Source organism: Dermacentor andersoni, chromosome 9 (genome assembly GCF_023375885.2).
Source record: "Dermacentor andersoni chromosome 9, qqDerAnde1_hic_scaffold, whole genome shotgun sequence".
Classification (NCBI taxonomy): Eukaryota; Metazoa; Arthropoda; class Arachnida; order Ixodida; family Ixodidae; genus Dermacentor; species Dermacentor andersoni.
This window is the reverse complement of record NC_092822.1, coordinates 72,038,105-72,062,337: the sequence shown is the minus strand read 5'-3', so window position 1 is coordinate 72,062,337 and position 24,233 is coordinate 72,038,105. Positions and strand designations below refer to the sequence as shown.

Sequence of the window (24,233 nt, the reverse complement as noted above, 5' to 3'; positions counted from 1 at the left end):
TCCCTGCATTCCGGCGTCTCACTAACATCCAGTTTTAACGCGATGGCATTAAGGGTGGCGTTGGCGTTTCTTGAGCGAAAAATATTTTTTGCTACGCTGAAGTTATTCTATCCCTAAATTTGCTCATACATTGTCTGACATTCTTTACGAAGTTATTCCTCGGAATTTTGAGAGTGACAGCCCACAAACGCATGCCATGAAAAACAACGCCAAAAGGGCATGCCTTTTAATTTAAAACTTCTCCGACTGAAACAATAAAGTGCAAAAAAAATAACAGAGTATCAGTACACGCAATAGGCCGGGTTTCTACGAGAAAGCTCGCCTTCTTGCATAGCATTTACGGCCAGTGTTTCCTGGTAAACGTTACGAACGCATAAGCTGCAATTGCCGGGAAGCATGAGAAATTAAGTATCCTTGAAGGCTACCGCATTCTACTTTTAAAGGCGAACCTTAAGGGCCCTCCAAATTTCTTTGAGTGACCTCTCAAGAAGGCGCAGTTTCTCTCCAAGACGAAGGAATGAAAGGTACAGAAAGATTTAGCTTTGCTCACGACAATTTTGCATCACGTTCTACGAATACGCGGAGGCTACATGCCACGGCACAGCAAGACAGAGAACTGCTGCTGGCTGGCAGGAGCAGCGCCGTAACTAGAGCCATGTGTAGCAGAGCGTTTATGCGATAGGCAACTACCAGTAGCAGCTTTACAGACGTCGCCCCTTTTTGTTGCATGGGGTGACACTGGCGGAAAATCGTCCGAATATTTAGGTGGCAGTGTAAGAATAAAAACATCGTGTTAAAAAGCTTATTTCAAAAAGACACGATACGAACACTTAGTCACAATCAATGTACAATTCCACCAGGACGATCACATATACAATGTACGAAGCATTATATACACGGCACGTTTTCGAAGTATCGTCGAGTCCTCACTCATAAGCATATAATCACATAGACCAACGGAAGCGCAGAGTTATACGTAAATAATTGTTATATACATAAAATGATGCTAAATGTATACAGTGTGCACAATGTTACTGCAAAATGATAATGTGACAGACACTTTACATCATATTCTAGTGATGCTATGAGATGTCTAATCAAGTTTGACGTTTACTATTCGTTCCCATGCGTGAAGTGCAGTCGCCACTGAGGGTATGTGTAAAACTCCTCAGCAGATGTGTAATGTGTGATGCTGGTTCTTGCCTGCAGAAAAAACCGGAACGCGGCCCTTGCTCCGGCAGAGAGCATTGAGCAGAGCCTGAAGGTTTGTTCAATGGCTTCATGTTTTTGCAGCAAAGCACTGTGCGATTCCCCGAACGCTGTCTAACCTAGATGCCTGGGCCACGGTGAATTCTTTAAAAATAAACCCTTCAAAAACACAAGTTATTTTGTACACGCCTAAAAGAAAAACACTGACAAAGACGTTGAATTTGTTTTTGGGCTCTCAGCAGTTAGAGTTGGTGGACTCTGTTAAAACCCTTGGAATACATTTTTCGAAGCACCTTGCATGGAATGTACAAGCGCCGACAAAAGTGGTATACTCCACGCAGATTGCTACTGCAGCGGCGTCGCTCGGTATTTTGGCGAGCTGAAGCACGAAACATTGACACGAGTCAAGCGACATCCATGCAGATAATAAAGGGCACCCATTGGCTGTCTCGATCCCAGATTCTGCCTGTAGATGGCGTTGCAATGCAGTTTGCCATTGCTCCGGCACCCGCTACGTGGAGTATACCACTTTTGTCGGCGCCTGTACATGTCGAAAACCTCCATTCAAAGATGTCGTCTGCCATTCGTGTCCTTGCACGTACGCGATGTATTCTTCCTACAAAGGTGAAGATTGTGATCTACAATGCGTTACTGTCCTCTATGTTGCAGTACTGCAGCATAGTGTGGCGTACTACTGGCGTAACAAATTGCGCAAGCTGTATTTGCTGCAGAAAAGAGCTATACCACATATTGCTGCTGTACATTATGCTTCTTCTACAAAACTTCTTTTTACAAAGTATGAAATTCTTCCAGTGTTCTGTTTATATAATTATAGGCTGATGCTGTGTTATAAAGCTTTTGTGAAGTATGGTACCAATACCATAATTATCTTGTTAAGTTAAAAGCAAAAACAAGTGTTCGTTCTACCAGGCACAAAGAAATGTGGACTGTACCCACCCCTAGAACTTCTTATGATGAACAATCTTTGTCCTCTAAGCTACCTTCCCTTCTGAACCTATTAAACCATGATGATTTTGATCCTTCGTGCAATCAAAATTCTCTCATAAAGCGTTTCGCCCAGTCCATTTATTATCAGGAATAGTACATGCTTTCGAATTCTTTTACCTCTACTTGTCGATCGCTGTTTTACATGTTCATGCCATTTCAAGCCTATGCAATTGGGTTGTATTGTTCTTGCGCTTTGTTACAAAACATTTTTTTGTAGCTCGATGTTATGTAATATTCGTTGATTTATTTGAACTCTTTGTGCATGACTGACCGTCTTTACGGTCCTGCCGCTTCATGTTGCGGTTGAATGCCACCACCCACTCTGTAAAAATAGCGCGGGTCGTCCATGACTTGTTGTTCGCCCTGTACTGCACAGGTAGGCTACGGTATCCATTGAAACAGCATGGCTTGGCACGTTTTCCAATGAATAATGAAGGACGCTTGTCAGAGCCATCCATGTTTGTGCAAAGAGGCACCGTCACACGTTTTTTGCTGTTTGCTGCCGTGACAGCGCTGCCCCTTAAATTCGAGCATCCTAGCCGGCAACATCTCGTAGGATAGCCCGGTCTCATTGGCGTTGTAAATGTCTGGCGGCGTGAAGTTGCTTAAAATGCCGGCCACATTGCTCACCTTCCAAGCTCCGTCAACGTCTGCGGACATCGATTTGCTGCACAACGCTTTTCCGATGATGTTATGGCGGGCCTTGAAACAGTTCAGCCAGCCAACGCTGGCTTTAAAATTGTCAATGCCGAATAGGCAGGCATGGTTCAAGGCTTTTTGCTGGACGGTGTTTCCGTTGAGGGGGACGTTCTTACCTCGTCCTTCAACAAACCACGCATGTACCGCCTTGTCCAGCTCTTCATGGAGGGGCTGCGTCACCTTCTTGTGCTTGGAAGATGTGCCTGAAGCAAGTGCCTTTTTTACGCTGCCCTTATTCCCTAGAATCATAGACAGCGAACTGGCCGGAATCCCAAAGTCTTCAGCGATTGCCGCTTTCTTCCTTCCACTCACCGCTTGGGCGATGATTTCAGCTTTCTGCTCTAGGCAAAGGGTTTTGCGTTGACATCTTGTCCCCCGCACGGATGAAAGCTCGTTGTCGTCGTCGAAGAGATACGCTGCGAGGGACGCGTCCACGAAAAAAAACCCCAAAATGGCTTAACTGCAATCACATGATTTCATGCTTACTACGGCTTTGGATTTAACTTGGACTTCTCTTTTGCCAATAACACTTGTTCTGGTTTCGATTTTAACCGCGATAATTTCGTTGAAGCGGAAACGCTCACCAAAAGTGGCTCGTGCCGAGAAACGTAGGGCATTAATTTCTATGGGATACTGACGGGGAATTAAGAATTATTCGTTGGCCTGGAAATTTCGTTGTAGCGGTATACGTTGCGGCGGGATTTAACTGTATTAGATATATATGAATATGGTAGTTCTAATATGGCCGGGTGGATTACTGTGTAATAGAACTTTGAAACGATCAATCGAAGGTGTATTTTCTATACAGCAACTATCAGCGTAGTCAAGCATGCTTGGTACGCAGACCACTATAGAGAGGTATTCTCAGATCACTTTCAGAGGTAGTTTCACTTTCGCGAGGATCAACAATGGACAGCTGCACACAAGCGTCGGGCAAATGCAAGAATCTTGACGGCTGAGTCGTGAAATCTCGCGAAAATGAAGTTATCGCTCAATGTGATCGTCAGATAATGTTGCCCTAGGCGGCGGCAGCCAATAGTAGGTACAAGCAGACTTGCAGGCCGCCAGGCTTACAAACTGACAGACTTAGAGGCTGACAGACCTACAGGCTGACAGACTTACAGGCTGACAGACTTGCAGGCTGACAGGCTGACAGACTCGCAGGCTGACAGACTTACAGGCTGGCAGGCTTACAAGCCAAAATAACGTATAGCCGACAAGCTGACAAGCTGGCAGCCTGTTTTGTTTCTTGACTGGGTCTTATTCAGTTCTGCTACCTGTTTTGTCAGCTCTTCGTTAACTTTACGCAAAGAGTTGGCCTCCCTAATTAACTGTTCTATACTGGCATCATTGCTTCCAGTCACCGCCGGCGTAGTGGCGCCACCGACGATTCTCGCCGTACCTTTTACTTTATCCGCCCAGGCGGTCCCAACTGTCGGCTTGGCACCAGTTGTTACATCTTCTAAGCGCGCCTGCGCTCCTCCCGACTTGGAGCGGCTTCTCTCCCTCGCTGCCGATGGCGACCGGGCGCGTTCTCTTTGCACCTGCGCTTCTCCCGACTTGGAGCGGCTTCTCTCCCTCGTGGCCGATCGTGGCCGATCGTGGCCGGGTGCCTTCGCTTCGGTGAGCTCGTACCACATAGGGTGTTCGAAATCTAGACCTGCTTGCACGCCTTGTCTTCGGTGGGATGGTCTCCTCCACAGAACTTGCACTTGGGCGTGCAAACGTGGTCCGCTCGTGGGTTGAGGGCTCCACACCCTCTACACTGAACAGAGTCCGGCGTGGGGCACACGATCAAGCACACGACCGAGCCTACCACAAGGGAAGCACACATCAAATTGTTCCCCGTAGAGATAACATCTCAACAAGGTCGTCCCGTAGCGCACAAAGTTTGGCACTCTCAGTCCACCGAAGAGGAAGATGACTGAGCCCCACGTCTTGATGCGCTTGGTGACCAAAGCGAGCGGATTGCGCTCATGCACGATATTTCATGTGATAGTGAACTGGGAGTCCCTGATGTCGACTCGTATAATCACCCCTTTGCACGTGGCGTGCGGGGCCGTTTTGTACGCATTGACTTTGTACTCCGTTTGCACGATTTTTAGGGACTTAATTCTCACGTACTTTGCCGCATGGTCTTGTTCAGGCGCGCTCACCACGACGATATTTTGTGTGAAGTTAGGGCACACCATGTCTTCACTTGCTAGCTCTGCCGTTAGGCCTGAAGCCTCGATCACGGCAGTTCCAATAGCGGTGGTACTTACTTTGCTGAAATTTAGTCCTCCTCGTGGCCTGATTATAATCTTCAGATGCTCCTCGGGCAGTTTAGGCATCCTTGAGGCCTTGACTATACGATTCTTAATCGAGCCGGTGTAGGTGGCGGGTCCCTTACTGGCGCCCGTAGCGGCGTCTCCACCGGAATATTGCGAGGTACTTCGCGCCGCGTTGGCCGCGTTGCTGCTCTTCATTCCAGCACGGGATCGTAGCCCGGTAGTCACTTACCAACCAAAATCTTCCTCGTTGTTGACCTCTTCCTCTTCCATACGGGAGTCTGCCATGTCCGCCTGGCACGTAGTCCGGCAAGGCCTAATCGGCCCTGCTCCTCGCTAGGGTTAGCTCCGCAGGTAGTGGGATGAACAGAGAAAGTCCAATAAAATTGTCAAAAATTGGTTCCAACTTCGAAACTTCGTATCAGTCGAGTCTGGGCAACTTCACGAATCTGATGATGTGCTTGAAATTGTCGTACCTAGAAAAATTGGCCAGCGGGACATCAAAAAAGACGGCGCCGATGTAAGAGACTAGTCTGCTCCGTACTCTTCTTCTTCCAGTATAATGTATATGTTTCTTAGTGTTTTCTGCGTTCTTTTTCTATTCTCTAACTGACCTATGCAAATTTGTTGTATATTGCGCTGGACCGGCCACTAGCCATTTTAGGCTATCGGTCCAAATATTCTTGGACATATATTTCTGATGTTCCTGAAAAATAAAGTTTAAAAAAAAAGTTTCTTTTCCATTGCCGCCACCCATAATATTTTTTCAGCCTCTCTGACTTTGTGCGTGACGATTTTATTGCTCTGTTGCTTACCCTACAGGGCGCATACTTGCTGGTAGGATTCCAAGTTATTTTCCTCTACTGTAAAACAATGTTTTTTTCTGTATAAATACCTCAACGCTTTCCCAGCCCATTTACTGTCTTCCATATTCCTCCAGTCGTTCTTCATAATCAATTTTACTGTAAGCTTCACTCGCCTCAGAACTGGAAAAAACGAAATCACGAAACATGCAATTTACGATACCTGAAAGCAAAGCTCTTTACTTTTCAAAGCGAGATCAGCATGCCATAAGGAACGCATTATGAATCGAGATAGAACAATTGGAAGAAGAAATACGTGCTTGCTGCGGTAAAGATAGGGAAACGATGGAACCCGTTTTATTAGAATGTGAAGATATCTGGCCAGCGGTCAATTCAGATACCACTGGCCTTTTTGAAGCCCTGGGCTTCAGTGAAAGCAGAGTGAAAGCAAAAATATCGAAAATGGAGATAATTGATCGGCCATAGGAAGATTGGTAGAAGAAAAGTAGGGAAACGATTACAACAGAGTGGTACAGGAACAATGTTCCCAATAAGGGTCCAGAAAGTCTCGTGACGGATATTATTTGTGTTTTCTTTTCTTTTTTGGGGGATATAGGTACGACATTCGGAATATATCAAGAAGAGCTTGGTGGCGCAACCGTTCCCAAAGGGGCGCTCATAGCATCCCTCCATACTCACGGTATGCCCGACGCGAATCGTCTAGTACTTTCTGGAAGCCGCGTTGGCGCCACCGATTACACTGGAACCATACAGAAAGAAATTAAACAAGAGCGGACACTCCCATAGAGCCCAGGGGCCGAATCGACTGTAGCGCTCCTAGTGCCGACATTGATGCCTCAGCCCCACTTCCGGTTTTGGTTCTGGGCGCGCGCGTTTTGAACGCTAGCAGGAACGAGTTGTGCCGGCTGCCCTGATCGTTGCGGCATTTTTTTGTTGTTGTTGTTGTTGGTGCTTCTACTACTGAACCGCGCTCGTTCTTGGTACGGAATCATTTTATTTAATCAAAAATATTGCGAAGGATCTTAAAAGGCCTTCATCAAATCTATGCCACGTCCAATTTCATAAAGAAAACGCGCGATGCCTTGAAAATGAGGACATAACTTATTTTGCTCTCCATAAAAAAATAATTCCGGGCTTTTCGTGCCTTAATCCAACGTTGCAGCACCACGTAAGCAGCAGTAGTTCCGGTACGAAGCTCCATCGGGCCGCATCCGCTGAATAAAGTAAATTACAAACATGTGTCATTTTGGTATGCAACCATTAATTCGACATTAGGCGAAATATGTGATATAACTAATGATGAATGGGTGGCGTTACAAACAAAAGCAATTCGCTTTTATATGCATGGCGTAGAAAATGCGTGACTCATCACAAGCAATACCATAAAATATGAAGAAAACATCCAATTTCCAAGCATTCTCCCATTCCCAGGCCTTGTTTCCTGCCTTTTAAGATCACAAATACAGGGGCGATCGCGTGTTTTCACAACTTGGCCTAAGCCGACACGATGATACGCTACATACACCGAAGTGGCCAAAACACAGGCTCTCAACGAGACCATGCTAGAGGCTCGCAGAATTCCTTCTACTCGCACTCAAGACAAATCCGTTGGTTCAAAGCCTGTTTTCAGTCGTTCAAAACACAGAATTGTTTATTTACAAGTTCCTGGTGTTTGAGCTCCTCGGCGCTATCTTCTGCGTGTTCTGCTGGGGCAGTCAACACAGTCACGTGTTAATTATCGCTCTTCGGAATGTTACGAACGGCCTGCAAGGGCACTGAGCTACAAACTTGGCGGCAATGGCAGTGGCAACGGTGCAGCGATGACGTACTCACAATCGTGTGCTTCTTCCACGCAGGCCTGTTCCACATCAAGTTCTTCGGCTTAACATAGCTGGTCACCTAGCTGTGCGCTCGTCATATCAGCATAGCTTTGTCACCTGACCGTATGACACGTGCTGCTAGAGGCCTGTGACGTCAACTGGACTATCATTTCCATCGGCTCTACGAAGAGACGACCACTACAAATGCAGCGAGCGCTCCCGCTCGAGGTTTCATTTTGGCAGGAGCGGCAACGGTGCAGTGACGACGTACTAACAATCGTGTGCTTCTTTCACGCAGGTCTGTGCTGCTCTATTTTACTGAAATTATTTTTTTTTCGTTTTGTTTCCTGCTGTTGCTGCTGCTGCCATGGTGTATTTGCATGGCAATGTCTAAAGAAATCATGGATCTTTTCGATGACCTGAAACATGAACGTATTGCAGAGTTTAAAGATTTTAGAGATGCATTTGACAGAGATTTTCGGAAAGAAATGAGGGAGTTGAAGACCAGCCTGACGTTCATCAGTAAAGAGTATGATAAAATGAAAGTGGCGAACAAAGGAGTGAAAGAGGCGAACGTTGAACTTGAAAGTCGTTGCAGTGACCTTGCACTGCAGTTGAAGGCTCATGAAAGTCGTCTCCTCCATGCCGAACAATACTCTCTAAACACAAATGTTGAAATTAAAGGCGTTCATTGCAACATGCCAGAGAACCTAACCGAGATAATACGTAGAATTGCAGCAAAAGTGAATGCCTCTATTTTGCCAATTGACATTGACGTAATTCATCGCGTCCCGACAGCAAACTCGGCAATAAAAAATATACTTGTGCAGTTCAATCGGAGGCAGGTCCCTGACGCTTTCCTTCAAAAAGCGCACGCTGCAAAATTGGTATGCTGTGACATTGGTTTTGGTTCTGACATGCGAATTTTTGTTAATGAGCACCTTTGCCCTGAACTCACGCGCATTCTGGGCGAGGCAACTGCGCAGAAGCGCCAAGCCAAATGGAAGTATGCTTGGCGGCGCAATGGTAAAATTCTTGCTCGTCAAACTGACGATACGCCCACAATCAGAATTGCATGCAGAGATGACATTGCGAGGCTCACTGCATCATCACATAGTGTCTAAAGCAAAAGTTGTCACTTGCTCAGAAATGGTAACGCCTGAAAACATGTCACCTGTCTATGCTTCTGAAACCAAGCGCACTTGCAGTGCGACATGTTTATTCTGTAGAATATTTGTCATACCCTCGTACATCCCTCGTAAGGATGTTACACGCAGAACGAATTCCGTCATATTACGTTGTTGTTTGCCTGTGCTTAAGGCTGTGGCACTAAACAGTTTCAGTTGGGATGACGCATCCAGTTCGATTGCCCAATTTTATATCGTACAAACTGACAGCCCTACGTGGTTATTGTTACTATACCAGAGATATCTGCATATGACAGCAAGAACTCGGCCTTCCAGTTACACATGTTGCGCCTGTTAACCATTTTCCGTATGCTCACGTGCTTTATTCTTCTTATCATTTCTTGATGACAGTCAATCGGTATTTTCAACGTGTTTGCTCCTGTGAACTGGGATCCAGCATGAAAAAGAAAAGCTTGTTCTCAGCGTTGCATTTAAACATTCCCTCAATGAGGCATAAACACGAACAACTAGATAAGCTGTTACATAATTTTCCGGTATCTTTTGATATCTTCATATTTACTGAAACATGGTGCGCAGAACATTATCTCATTTCGATGGAATCATTCTCGCACTTTTTCTTGAACAGAGGGACCCGCGGGGGCGGCCTGGCAGTCTATATTAAATCTTGTTACACATTCGAGCTTGTTGATGAATTTTCAGTTATAACAAGTGACTATGAAATTCTCAGCTTACGTCATAACCATCAAATCGTATCTGTAGTCTATAGGCGCCCGAGCTGGAACAGTGACCAGTTTTTCTATTATGCTAACAAATTTCTAGAGTTCTGTTCTATTAACCGTTATATTGTGGTTTTTGGTGGCTATTTCAATATAAAGGTAGCTGAAGATAAGTACACGTCACTTAGCTATGTCAACATAATTGAATCCAATGGTTTTACAAACGTAATAGTGTCTCCCGCAAGAAAACTGCTTCCAGCCAGACAACTACAGATTTATACGTCCTGAATGCAGACACTATTGTTGAATGTGCTAGTACATTGTACAATGTCGTCCGACCTTAACGACCACTGTCCAATTTTTGTGTTGGTTGTACAAGAACTTTAAACTTTCACTAGAAATGCCCTGACGGCCTATCAGTCAATTAATGACACAAATCGTAATAAATTTAGAGAAAGGATAAACAGTGCTGACTGGCCGGAAATTTATGCTAACAGCAGTACAGATGAAGTGTAGAATATATTTATATATAAATTTCGTGAAATATATGATGCATGTTTCCCGTGGTCCACAAAGCGCCAATCTTAAAAAAAAATGAGAAAACCATGTATTACGCCATCCCTTTATTAACAGATAAAAAAGAAAGACAAGATGTATCAAAAATTTTCATCTAGCCGAGATTTAGCCGACCTGACTGCCTTGAAACAGTTCAGAAATAAATTAAACAGCGCAAGGCGCGTAAGGATTACTATACTAATATATTTGAGAAAGACGGCCGCTGTGATGCAAAATTAATTTGGAAAGCAATAAACGCAGTCGTTAACATGCCCAAGCCTTGTAATTCTATAGGGTGTCTTACAATGAACGGTGTAACCTTAATGGGCACTGAACTGGCAGATAGCTTTAATAAACACTTTACTAGTCTCCCTAAAAGAGACGAGAACAAAGATGCTACCTGCCTAATTTCTGTACAGACACCTGACTCCTTCTTTGTCCACCCTACGCACCCATTCGAAGTTATTGCTACATTAATGGCCTTGAAGTTTATCTCCAGCCTTGACGCAGAGGGCCTGTCAGTAAAACCAATTAACTTTTTAGCTCACCTTCTTGCACCTCACTTATCGTATATATTTAGCCTATCGGTATCTTCCTCCGCCTTCCCAGACAGACTGCAACTAGTGAAAGTGATTGTGATCCATCAATCTGGGACGACACAAGACATTGGCAACTATCGACCAATATTGATTCTGCCAATTTTCTCGAAACCACAAGAAAAAATTTTGCTTAAGCGTTTGGAAATTTACCCGAATGATAGTCGCCATTTCACAGATTCCCAATTTGGTTTTAGATAAGGCTTATCTACGGAATCAGCGGTACTTGAGCAAAACTAATTAATTTAGCAAAACCGTGAAACTAAACTGCTAACACTGGGCATTGTTGTCGATTTCAGCAAAGCATTTCACTGTATTAATCATAACATTCTTTTAGATAAACTTTATGCATAAGAGGCAATCCGCTTAAGCTGATAAGGTCATACTTTGGAAAACGGCAGAAATCTCTACGTGTCGATGGTTGTAGCTCTAGTTTTGAATATATAAGATGCGGAGTACTACAGGGCAGTATCTTATGTCCGTTCCTTTTTAACGTATATATAAACGATCTCGTCCATGTCTTCAAGAAAGCTAAATTTGTAATATATGCCAACGACACTAGTTTATTTTTATCTGGAAACTCATCGAATGAACTCCTTTATAAAGCGAACGTCATATTAGAAAGCGTCCATAACTGGTCACATGTAAACAGCTTAAAGAATAATTATAATAAAACAAAGGCGGTTATTTTTCGTTCTGTAAATCGGAAAGTAACCATACTAATCCCACTGCTTATTTGAAACTACGCTATCGAAATCGTAAGTAAATATAAATATCTTGGCGTAATATTTAACGATCATCTTAAATGGGCTGATCACTGCCGTCATCTTTCTTTAACCTTGTCAAAATCTGTAGGAGCTATTTCACGAGGTCGCGACTTGTTTCCCGTGAAAGTTAAAAAATTAATATAGCTTTCATTATTTCATTCTCAAATAAGCTACTGTCATCTTGCATGGGAAACTTCGGCTCGCGTGCGTCTAAATCAACTACTACTTCTGCAAAAAAAGATATCCGCATAGTTTCTGGCTCAGACTGTCTAGCTCATGCCAGACCACTGTTTATTAAACATGGAATATCTCCCATTTATCATCTAGTGTCATTTACCATTCTTCGCGCCTTAAATAACTTGAGCTTACCTCGGGCTAAGTTCATAATCCAACTCTCATCGGTGACACGAACGCACACTCATACATGAACCAACACAAAGAGAAATGGCATCTAGCCTGACTTCGCACAACGTATGGCTCCCAAATATTGCATTTGCTGGTTCCGAGCACCCTTAACACAACAATTGGTACACAGAAAATATGAACCTAAACAGAAAAACAATTGTTCAGCAATTTTTTGAGCATGTGGTTGGTTCAAACCCAAATTAGGCTATTATTTTTATATTTTTTTGCCGTTTTATGAAAAGTAAATACTGCTATGCATTGTGTTTGAACTTCATATATTATCTCGTAGTGTTGAATTGCAATTATGTTTTTATCCTTGTTCTTCTGCTGTACTGCAATTTCATACTTTGTGCGACTTTTAAGTGCATTGTATATTTGAATTTTACTTTGTCTTACATTAGGTTTAATTATAATTCTGAATTGTGTATGGTTCTTTGATTCATGATGTATGTCAAATGGTACTTTTTTCCCTTCACTGCTGCCATATTGTAAATTGGCCCCGGACCGCGTCAAGCTGCTTCAAGGCAGCTTTTTGTCCCCGACCTTTTTCTCTTGGAGGAATAAAGAAATCTGGAATCATGAAAATATTTCCAGCCAGCCGCAGCGGTGGGGGGGGGGCGATATTCAGAGAACCAGACCTTCGAACACGCCCGGCCCGTTGCCGATACCATGTTCTGGGAAAACAACAATTCGCCGAGTCCCCAAGCGAGCGCCACCGCTATGACTAAACGCGGTCGGATGCGCCGTGGGCCGCCACGGGCTGTTTGGAGCAGGGGAGTCCCTGGAAGATATATTGCGCTGCCGTCTCGCGCAGCTTAGTATACATGGACAGACGCTGCGGCCTTTGTCTGCAGAGTCAACACTGGGATGAAGAGGCGCCTGCTCGGGGAAAAGCACCGCGTCTTTGAGAAGCCACTCACCTCGGCGTGGTCAGTGAAACATGAGCGGAAGTGTGCGTAACCCTCCTCAATAATAGTGGGTCGGCTACGATGGCATTGAACGTTCTGAGTTTGTAGCAGGTTGCACGGTCGTTTTCCCTCACCTAGGGATCTAGGGAGGACAGATTGTTTATAAGCAGCTGTTTTGCGGCTGCTCAGTGTGCATTCCTCTTGCAGCCATTGTAGACTGATGAACTGTAACGTCCTCATGTAAATTCTGTATATGAACCCATATTCCTCGTCCTCGATGAGAACAAGTATCTCCCTTCAACAACGTCCTGAGCGTGCATGAGTTAGACGAAGGCATGGGTCAGCTACCATATATTTCATGCCCGACTGCAAGCATTACAACTGGCTGACAGTGGTTCATTTTGCGGTTGTTCTGTGTAGAACAGCAGGGAAGCTGGATTGTTGATTGTTAGCTAGCTTGTGTTTCCCTAGGTAGGGATAGCGAGCAGGACCAAGGCAGTAAAGCAGCAATCGTGGAGTCAAGAACACTGCTGAGAGACGAATTGTTGATTGTTGGTGAGGAACTGGGCCTAGAGGTACGTAAAGAAATGTTAAATCGGAATTATTGCAGCTAATTTCCCATCAGGCCAGTGAGGCGGGCACTGAAAATGGGTCACAAATTTTTAAGAAAAGAGAAAACGGGAGAGAGAAGGACGGGGCAGAGAGGAACGTGAGAAAGATCGCGAGTGAAGGAAAATGCAACTTGAACTTGAAAGCAAACGTTTGGAGCAGTGTCAAGGAAGTCAAGGGGCTCTGAGACGATCAAGTGAAGCCGAATCATACCGCATGGACAGGCTGTTAAAGCCGTTTGAGGTCGGGAACGACGTACGCTTTTTTCCTAGCAAATTTCGAAAGGACTTGCGAGAAGATGAACTTCGGTCCGAGTACATGGCCACAGCGGTTGCTGTCTATGTTGCCGTGTGATGATGCGGAAGTAATTCCCAGACTCAGTGCACAGGACGCATATGATTATGCAAAGGTTAAGGCTAGTCTTTTGAAGAAGTACCGCCTTTCAGTCGAAGATTTTCGGCAGAGGTTTAGAAGCACAGGCAAGAAGGATAGCGAGGAATATCCGGAGTTTGCATATAACTTAAAGGCCAACCTAGTCGAATGGTTGAAAAGCACGGAAGCTTACGTAAGCACAGACATTATTGTTAAATGCATGTGTCTAGAGCAGTGTTACATAAGCATCCCTCAATCTGTGAAGCTGTGAGTGCAAGACGGAGGACATGTAAACACTCGAAAGAGCGGCTGAATTAGCCGACGAGTACGCAACGCGTAGAAAGCTGAACGCCGAGGACGGAAATTGGGACGGTCGAAATGGACCGCGGAAACCATTTCCGTTCAAAAAAGGTTCGCAGAATGATGACCGGAACCTGGAGACCAGGAGGAAAAGCCCTAAGAAAGGAGCGAGGAGAAATCAGAATAGGAAACCGTAGAAAAAGGATGAGAAAGTTTGAATCTTTCAGACCGATCCGCTGCTATAAGTGCCACAAACTGGGACATATCGCTCTAAACAGCGGGAAGCCTAGCGTAGTTTTTTCCTACGTGGATGCAAAAGACGAGAATATGGAACGTTTAATCCCATATCTTCACGGCCTGCAAGTTAATTTTAAACCATGCCAGGTGCTGCGAGACAGTGCCGCCACGATGGACATTGTCCGTCCGTCTTAAGTGACGGCAGATGACTTCACTGGAGAAGTAGCATGTGTAAACAGGCTGTAGAAAAACACAGCGACTGTCTCGCTGTGTCCAAAGTCAAAATTAGAGGACCGTTTGGGGAGTTCGTGACCGAGGCTGAAGTTTCTAAATTTTTGTCGCAGCGGTACCCCTACATTTTTTCGAATCGTTCGGATTAGTTACTACGTGACAAAGGGCTTACACTGGGAGAGGGCGTAGTACCGGCATTGACGCGAGGACAAGCTGGTAAAATCGCGTCGCTTTCGGCTGAAAATGCACAAGCTGCTCCAGTGGAAGTAGCAAAAGAAGTAACTTCAGTAACTGAATCCGAGCTAGGCTCGAGGGTCGAAAAAACGGTTGAGGAAAGCCTGCCAGCTGACCAGCCCAATGAGAGCGGATCACTAGGGTATCAACGTTCACGCCTACATGAAGAGCCAGCTGATGCACTCGCAAGCGAGACAGGGTCGTTCCTATCACCGGCCTCAAAGAACTTTGATGGGCTCTTACGTGTACAAAACGAGTCACTGGCAGCCGAACAAAAAAGGATGACAGCTTAGCTAAACTACATCACACAGCTAAAGAAGGCATTGCTAGGCGCAACGTGACGATACAAGCGACAGGAGAATTGTTGTATCGGCGCTACAGAGATCGAAAGGGTAGGACTCTAGATCAGTTAGTCGTACCTACTAAGTGCAGGGAGGACCTTTTGAGTCTCTCTCATGGAAATGGATGGTCTGGCCACCTACGCATAAAGAAATCAAAGGAAATATTGCTTACAGAATACAACTGGCCTGGCTGTTTCAAAGACTTAGAAAATTTTTGTAAGCTCCTGCGCTGCCTGCCAGCGCTCGGGTAGACCAGGAGAAACATGGAAAGCTTCACCAAAGGTAGTGCCCTTAATAATAGAGCATTTCAGACGACTTGTGATAGACACGGTAGAGCCTCTACCAAAGACAAAGTGGGGTTACAGGTACTTGTTTACCATGCTGTGTTCGGCTTCAAAGTTTCCGGAAGCAATCCCTCTGAAAGAGCTCAGCTCCACCTAAGTAGTAGACGCGCTTTTGACAGTATTTGCACGAGTTGGGTTTCCAGCCGAAATTCAGGCGGATCAAGAGTCAGTATTCACCAGCGCACTGACTTCCACATACTTGCAAAAGTGCGGGGTAAAGTTAATACACAGTTCCGTCTATCACCATCGATCAAGTATTGTAGAGAGGTAGCGCTCAGAGCTTAAGCGAGTTTTGCGGGCGCTCTGTTACGAGCACAAGGAGGACAGGGAGAATTGCCTTCCGGCCACTTTGTTTGCGAACGGCTTCTCATAAGGCTACAGGGTTCTCGCCAGCAGAACTAGTGTATGGGAGGATACTCTGTTCTCCACTGAGAATGTTAAGATAGAGTGGGAGGAAAGACGAGACCGTCCAACAGTGGTAGAATGCGTGGTAATCTACTGGAACGGCTAAGTGCAACCCAAAAACTAGCCGAAAAGAACATGAGCGTAGCTGAAAAAGAACGCCAAGTTCTATTACGACAAGAATGTGAAGCTTGGTACGTTTAACGCCGGAGACCCGGTAATGATCCTCAAACCTTCAAGAAAAAACAAGCTTGAAGTTCACTGGGACGGGCCCGTTAAAGTGTTGCACAAACCTTCAGATACTAAACCTTCAGAAACCTTCAGGATATACCACTGCAATTTGATGAAGTCGTACGTAGAGCGGAGCGGAGTAGTTAACTGTACCATCAAAGAGCAGCATGACAGTAGTACCAAGTTTAATGAGTATAAGGCGATCTCCAACTCTGAAATCAGCCTAGAAGTAGCAAAACATTCGGTAAGCTCGCACGCTCTTAGACCCGAGCCGCTAGATGAGCTAAAGAGAGCAGCATTCCGGGTAAGTTGGTAATCCATTACTTAAATGATATTGCGCGACAAAAAAACGACACCGACGTGACAGAAAGCGACACACCAAACTTGGTGTGTCGTCTTCTCTCACGTCCGTGTAGTTTTTCTTTTTTGTCGCGCAATATCATTTACGTAATGAGCTAAAGGGGATGTTAGGGAAATCTCTCGACAGATTCAGCAATCGGCAAGGTAGAACCAAACTAATAACGCATGAAATAGAGCTGACATCAACCGAACCCGCGAGATGAAAGCCTTGCAGGGTGTGTCCTCGACAGAGTAAATTATGGAGGCAGAGAAACAGCGCTTGCTAGAGTTGCGCGTTATTGAGTTATCGAAAATGCAGAATGGACCAGAATAGTATGTCGGAAAACCTACAAACATGGCTACATCCAAAAGAAAAAAAGGCAGAGAGATGGGTCGCCGAACAAGCGAACTTCATAAGCGCCGCCGGCCTCGTTTGCTTCGCGGGTGTGTCTGGCGCATGACGCATGAATCTGGCTCGTCTGACGTGCTCGTGAGCTTGCTGCTCGGTAACTCAAGAAATATATGTCGCAAAGTATAACTTCATTTATATGAGAAACATTTTATTCAGAGGAAAAGATTAAAAGAAATAAAACACCGTTTGTTTACATCATTTTCTATTCTGATTTTCTGATGCTCCCGGCAACTAATGGACGGCATCGTGACGCATTTCTAGCGTGACGCATTTCTTGTTGCCAGTCTTTTTCTGGTACTCCCTCTTGCTGAATTTCTTTCCCCATGCTGTTACCTTCGACGAGTCATGTATAAAAGCCGATGCGCTTGACCCGCAGATCATATTTTCTACGATCGCCGACTCTTCTCGCTGCTCTCGTCAGTGTGAGCGTAACATTTTTTCTGGGCACAAATTTGCCCCCTCCCCCCCCCCCCCACCAAAGAAAACGTGAACTTTGTAATTTACACTATCGAGACTGTGTCGTTCTTGAGTGTGCAGTAAATTGAGAGTATGTTACACGTACATGCGGTAAGGTGACATTCCTCATCTTTTCATGACCAACGATTACAAATATCCCCTGACGCCCGCTCACCTCCCACAACTCAATGCGGTGGGTGAGAGGCTCATATCTCCACAAATCTCGTTGAGGCAACTGCGACGGCTGATGCATAGCGGAGGACAATATGGCATTAAGGGACCCCTTGTAAAAGTTTGTATCCACGTGGACGTAGTGTAACATCGCTGCTTCGTGCCATCGAACAAGACGGTGCCCTCAGTGCGCATCTGAAGTGGCGGATGCTAGCGGAGACGAGGTACTTGGCGTGGCATTGAGACAATGTAATGTGCTGCCGTGGCACAGGGTGCTGTGTGCACGCTGTACAAGGTACATGATATACAAGCACTACAACATCAAGTGCGGCTTGGTCCGTTTGGTTGATATTATAAATGCGGACGCGCAGGACGACATCGAGTTTCGCTCGGAATGCACAGATTTCAACAGCCATGACGCCGGCTCAACCAACTCTGATGTTGGACGAGGACGAGTTTCTCGCTATTGCGCCAGGTGAGGGAAAGAAGCCGTTGGGCACCATTTACGACGAAAATGCGGAGGTGCTCTCCTTCCGACAAAATAACATCGGTGAGCAGCGCTTAGTGGACGCCAGTGCAAAGCCAACCGTCTTCATGCATGCCATGAACAAGATCCGCAAGTTTGACCTCCGAGGTGCCACCCCAAGTAGATAGGGACACGCCTGTGGCTTTCCGCAATGTCAAGGCGGTGGAACCGCTAACGAAGCAATAGTTCGAGGAAGTCTTTGTGCAGGAAGCGGTCGGGCACAACATGGCCTTAATGCATGGCATACCCAACACCGTGCAGTGCTGTATGAAGCAACCGAAACACATGTTTGCTATGATCTGCCACTTGGGTAAGGCCACCGCATTTCTAAACGTTTCTGCCTCCGAGATGCACTGTCCCGACCTATTACAGTTGCTTCAGCGTCTCCGCCTTAGCCCTGGCGAGAGCGTAGTGGTCGTAGAAGAAATGAACAGCACTTATTGAGCGCACGTGGTGATTGACGCACCAGTAGTCGGTGCCATCTACTTCGACCAACTCCTGCGTCTAATTTTCGGCATACTCCGCAATACCCGGATATCCGCCTTCAGGCCTTATAGTGTCGTCGACTACTTAAAGCGCATCAAATTCAGCACCGCGGGTCGGCACACGCACTCACTTTCCTCTGACATTATGATACCCCCAAAGAGGAGATATCTATGTACAAGCCGCGAACACTGGAAATCGCCGCCACTCTGCTTTCCCTCGACGCCGGGTACTTGAAGAAGGAGCGAGCGCAGGTATACCAACACAACGACACTTGCAACAAGCACAATAGCACCAAGCGCCGCTCCGTGCCGATTGAGGAATACATGGTCACAGTGCCTTTCCCCAGTATGAATATTAAGACGCGGAAGACACACATCAATCACCTCTGAAGCAATAGCAAAGCCATGCATGAGACCCTCAAAACGACCAGCTACGATTCAAAGGAACAGTTCTGGGAGCATCATGGTATCGCGGACAAGGCAGAGTATGTTTCGGTTCTTCGAGCGGGTATTCCTCGTCCCACCCTAATGCTACCCCGTACCGTGCCAAAAAAGTGGGTGAATCAATTTAACCCATGGGACACGTCCATACTAAATTCAATTAATTTTCAGATCGTGTTTGACATATGATATACTGGCATTGACATATCATCATGCTTGACATTCCACCAATTACGTGGTGGAATATGTAAATAAAGTCAACCTAGTTACGTTCAGCCTGAACCGGGTAGTACATGAAATTGTGAAAGTGGACGGCGACATCGACTACGCGCAGCCACTGACATCTGGGTGTAAAGATGCTCATTGCTATCGAGCTCACTGCATAAGAGGCTGCCTGGTGTTTGCTCAAGCTGGACATGTCGGAGGCGAGTCACAAAATTATCTTTGTAAACACTGCCTGCCTCGAGGAGACTAACGCAGAAATGGCGGAAGAAGGTTTAGACAAATCCAGCATAGATCTTTGGAAAGGGAGTATGATCGAGCGCTACGAAGACCGTGCCCATGAAATAGAAGCCATCATAATGGCGCAGTTCGCTACAGACTTCAACAACTGCACTTGCAAGAAGAAATTTCAGCGAGTGATATTTCGCTACTGCGGTTACTCCATCGACGAACTACTTTACTTCAAAGGAGAACATTCCATGCCCTTCTATCCGTTCCGTAAGGAGGAAAGCATCTTAAATCAAAACTGATTCGAGCGGCTTTACGAGGCAAACATGTACCTCATTTGAGAGCGAAAATCCTGCTACCAGAGCGATGTAAACATTGACGAACTCTGGGGGGTTTGTGATCCCCTACACCCACCCAATGACAATGAACGGGGCACAACTCCTCAACTTTCTGATCTGAGACTGCATCAGCCGGTCATGGAGAACGACGACTCTGATCCCTTAGGAATCGGTGCGGTCGAGTCAAAGGTCAGTTTAAGCACTGCCCCACCATGTGCACGTGCCAAAATGTCATGAGCAGAGATCAGTACTAGGGGACCATACGGAAAACGAATGAAAAACATTAATAGATCGTCCGAGCGGTCTTCCACCGCCCCATCACCTCGGACTCTCCACCACTGCAAATCTTCATGGGAGTGGCTGCATCCGGGACGACATTTCTACTGAGCACCATCATAGACGCCTACAAGAGGCACTCTAACACTGCTGGCTCGGACAATGTAAATGCCTATGTGGCCTGGTCAACAACAGTAAAGGCAGTGGGGGCATTCGGCGGAGTAACTGTACACGCAGCATCCAAGCTTAGCCTCAACACGTGTGGCGGACTCCAGGATAAAGTATTGAACACCTCTTGCTATGCATTCAAGAATTCAAGTGCGTGATTATCAAAGAAGTTAGTATGATGTCTGCCGAAATTCTTCAGAGAATCGACACGTGACCCTGCACCATCTCTTGCAAATACCTGCAGCCTTTCAGCAGGTCAAACGTCATCCTCTGCGGAGAATGGCGTTACACCAGCTTACCCCATTCGTACAGCCGAGATGGTCAAGCCCGTCAAGACAGAAACTCTGTTTAATAGGGCGATTGCATGTCACCATCTCTCATATTTTCCAGTCACGAAGATCGTACGGCAAAACGACATCAGGTCCTCCAGCATAATTACAAATATTGGGGACGGTGTTGAATTAGACCTCAAGGAAATCGCACTGATCTAAGGTCGCTTCGTCACACAGCAGGAAGCACAAGCTTCTTGACCCTGTGGCATCAGCTTGTTCTATTCTGACAAAGACTCTCACTACTAGCACAAACGCAAGCACGGCCATAGTAGCCGAAAATAAGGCTGTAGCACGCACGGCACAGGATAGGATCATTGGGTATCGGTTAAGGGGGATAGATGGGTAGGTGAGCCGACCAGTGTAGTTGCTTTCTTCTCCGCATCATGACAGCAGGAGCGGCACTGCGGTCACAGGCCTGTCGCGAAGCGCGTCTGGTCTGCTCCTGAGTGTGTTGTTTTTGCACGCCTGTTATATTTAAAACAATTGGTTTTGACCGTAAAAGATGAAATAAGATGGTTATGCTGAAGCAGTGTATAAAAGTGCGATGTTTCTTGCTGCAATAGGTAATTTTCATAAGCGGTCATTTATATCGTCTATTAACACGCTGACGGCACGGTGCACTGCGCTCGCAGTCAAGATAGTCCTCCCAGTTACTGTAATTTCTTTAGACCTTTAAGAAGCAAAGTGAAGACTGTGGGCGTTGTTGGTGAATAACAGGCTCGTAATATTTGGGGGACAGAGTGAAACTGTTCCTGCATGGAAGAAAACAAGTCCTAGGGGCACCACTTGCTTTCTACCAAATTGAAAGTTCGGCTACACACGCAAGCTACGGGCAAAAATATCATTGGTTTCGATGCGCTGAGACCCATAACTATCAGAGAGACGTGAGCTTGCCCTTCGCGGCGTTAAACGAAATGTTTCAACAGCATTAGTTATTTTCCAGCGCCAATTCAAGGAGCACGCCACCGAGCATGCAACCGGCAGGAAGATTGTGCAGATTCAGATGGCGTATGTGCGGCTAATGAGTGACGCTGTTCTCTCGATGCTACCTGACGCAGCGGCTTACATATTGATTAAAATTCCTGGAAAAAGCACAAGCAAGGTTCAGACGCGATGTCGGCTGTTGAAATAATCCTGAAGAGACAGCGAGCCGAACATACACACACTTTAAGCAAATAAAATGAGAATCTGAATGTCGCGCGTTCAACAGATGAAGAATGGGTACTTTAGACAAGTGCAGAAATGAACCACCTCAATAACGGCCGACAGAATGATCCTGTGTGGGAAAAATTCAGCTTGTAGTGCAGTAGCCGTGGTTTACAACAAAACGGCCAGCGGATGCCCTGCCGCTGGCGTTAACATTTTTGTTTCCTTTCGACAGTTCAAGCGTTTAGGAGTGATTGGTCATGAGCTGCGTAAAATCGAAATTACGAACAGCATCATCGCTCTAATATATTGCTCGCATGCACTTCCTTGTGACGACCATGAACTTAGCTCCTAAACGTACTCGAGAAAAGAAATTGTACTTTACACTACGCTGCATGCATTGTGAGCGCCGTGATGCAGTACAGTGTAATATGTGAAGCTATAGTTGAAGTAAAAGCTAGGCGTTGCTGGTTTGCGTGTGTGACCGAAGAATTACCTGAACAACTATTGCATATAAAGATACGTGTATAGGATGATCATGACTCTTCAAGTATTACTTTTTATGCTGCAGGCTACTCCGCTCATCATACATCATCAAACAACGTAAGGATTTGTTTTTGTTTATCATCACTAACAAGCTTATTTGCATTGTCAAGAAGCATTGCCATGTAATATTGCAAGCGGGTCTCGTTTATAATAGTCCAACTACGGGTACAGAAATCGAACCAAAGGGTTACAGTTGTGCGAATATCAATATTTATGCGAATGTATTTTACATTCCTTGAAGCCAATTGATTTGTCTTCCGCATTTCTTTACATAAAAATGCCCAGCCCACCACGAATCGCCGTTCGCATACAACCCCTACCTATTATATATCCATTCCGCAAAGCAAACTTTCGTCTATCTCGCTCTAGAAGAACTGTTGAAGGGCTAATTCGTCCACACAGAATTTGCGCTCCACCTTGTAGACTCAAGTTTAATATGTTTAGCGAACTAAACAGCGGTAATAGCTCATATATTTTGCTCCTCAGACCGCGAAAGAAACAGGTGATGGAAAAGGTATGCATGTTACCTTCATAAGTGACAGAGCTCTGGTGCATTCAGAAGTTTCTAACTGCCTAATGTGTGACTCGGAAGGCAGTTTTCAGTTTAAACACGTTGTTGAATGTGCGGCAGTTCCAGTGTAATACGGTCGCTGCAGCACACGATGCGCACCACTTGTGACAGGCCTCCGACCGCAACGCCACGTTTCTCGTCATGAAGCGGAGAAGCGCTGAACTACGCTTCACTCCCAGCGCACGGCACACCTACCCATCTAGCCACCACATCTACGGTCTACGGAACAGGAGAAAGAGGCAATGCGCAAGATCGAAACACTATCCTAAGCCGAACATGGAAACCTGCCAGGTAATAAAATTCTGCGCACTGACAAACCATACGTGCTTGCCTTCAACATGGAGGTTACCGATAGCCTGGTTAATGGGTCAGTAGGCATACTGCAATACATCCAATACGACCCACGCCGGAAGCCGCAATACATGTGGTTGCAGTTTGGTGAGCTTGGCTCCAAACTTACGATTGGAACCACGGCGGCCGCCAAATCCCAGCAGTTACGGAAGCTCAACATAAAGATACGGCAAAACTGAACACCTATTGAGAGGCGAGGCGCACAGTTACCTGCGGTATCGATAAGAAGACGAAGATATCGGTGAGGCGATGCCAGCTGACCGCTGAGCAGGCGACATCATCATTCATAAATCACAGGGTGGCACGCACAAACAATTAAGTCGTGTACCACTACAACCACACTCACACGCAAATGTTCGTAAACGTGGTACTGAGTCGTACTACAAACATCAGCGAAGTCTACCTCACCAATGTTCACAGCAACTGCACATTCAACCATAGGAAGTCCAATCCGGAGAGAACGCTAGCCGATGCATTTCGTTGATTGCAGTCCCACAAACTCGGAACCGTCACCACCAAGTGCTACCCCATGATTAAGCAGCCGCACTACTTGTTTTCCGCACTTAACGTTAGTTCCCTTGCGGCACATGCAAAGAACATACCATAGAGAAAGAAATTCAACAAGAGGGGACATTCGGCGAAAACTAGCAACAGGTAAGACGTTACGCCTAGTGTTCGCACAATACGTGATCTGACGCGAGCATCGGATAAAAAGAATGTCAAGTGAACTTAAATGTAATATATTTTCATTCTTTCTCGCTAAAATTTAAAAACTATGCGTACAGATGAAGTTACGCTTCACCCTCTATTGCGTTACCTGGCGACAAGGCAGTGACGCGCCAACGCGCCACATGCAAGCGTCATGCGCCAGGCGCGCCGCCGCAGCGACTGAGGCCGGCTGCACATGTGAGCGCTCGCCTAGTCGGTGATCCGTTTTTCTTTATTGGTTGTAGCCTGACTCCTGTCGTATTCTGCGTCCCTTCTGCAATTCGACACGGC

General features: G+C 45.8%; 1 long non-coding RNA gene and 1 pseudogene across 1 annotated transcript in view; both read left to right on the top strand.

The window, feature by feature from the left end:
* Positions 1–24,233, top strand: part of LOC129384087 (uncharacterized) — a 143,974-nt gene that overhangs the window by 95,941 nt on the left and 23,800 nt on the right. The gene's annotated exons all lie outside the window — the stretch shown is intronic.
* On the top strand, positions 18,019–23,841 carry LOC140213171 (uncharacterized; annotated as a pseudogene).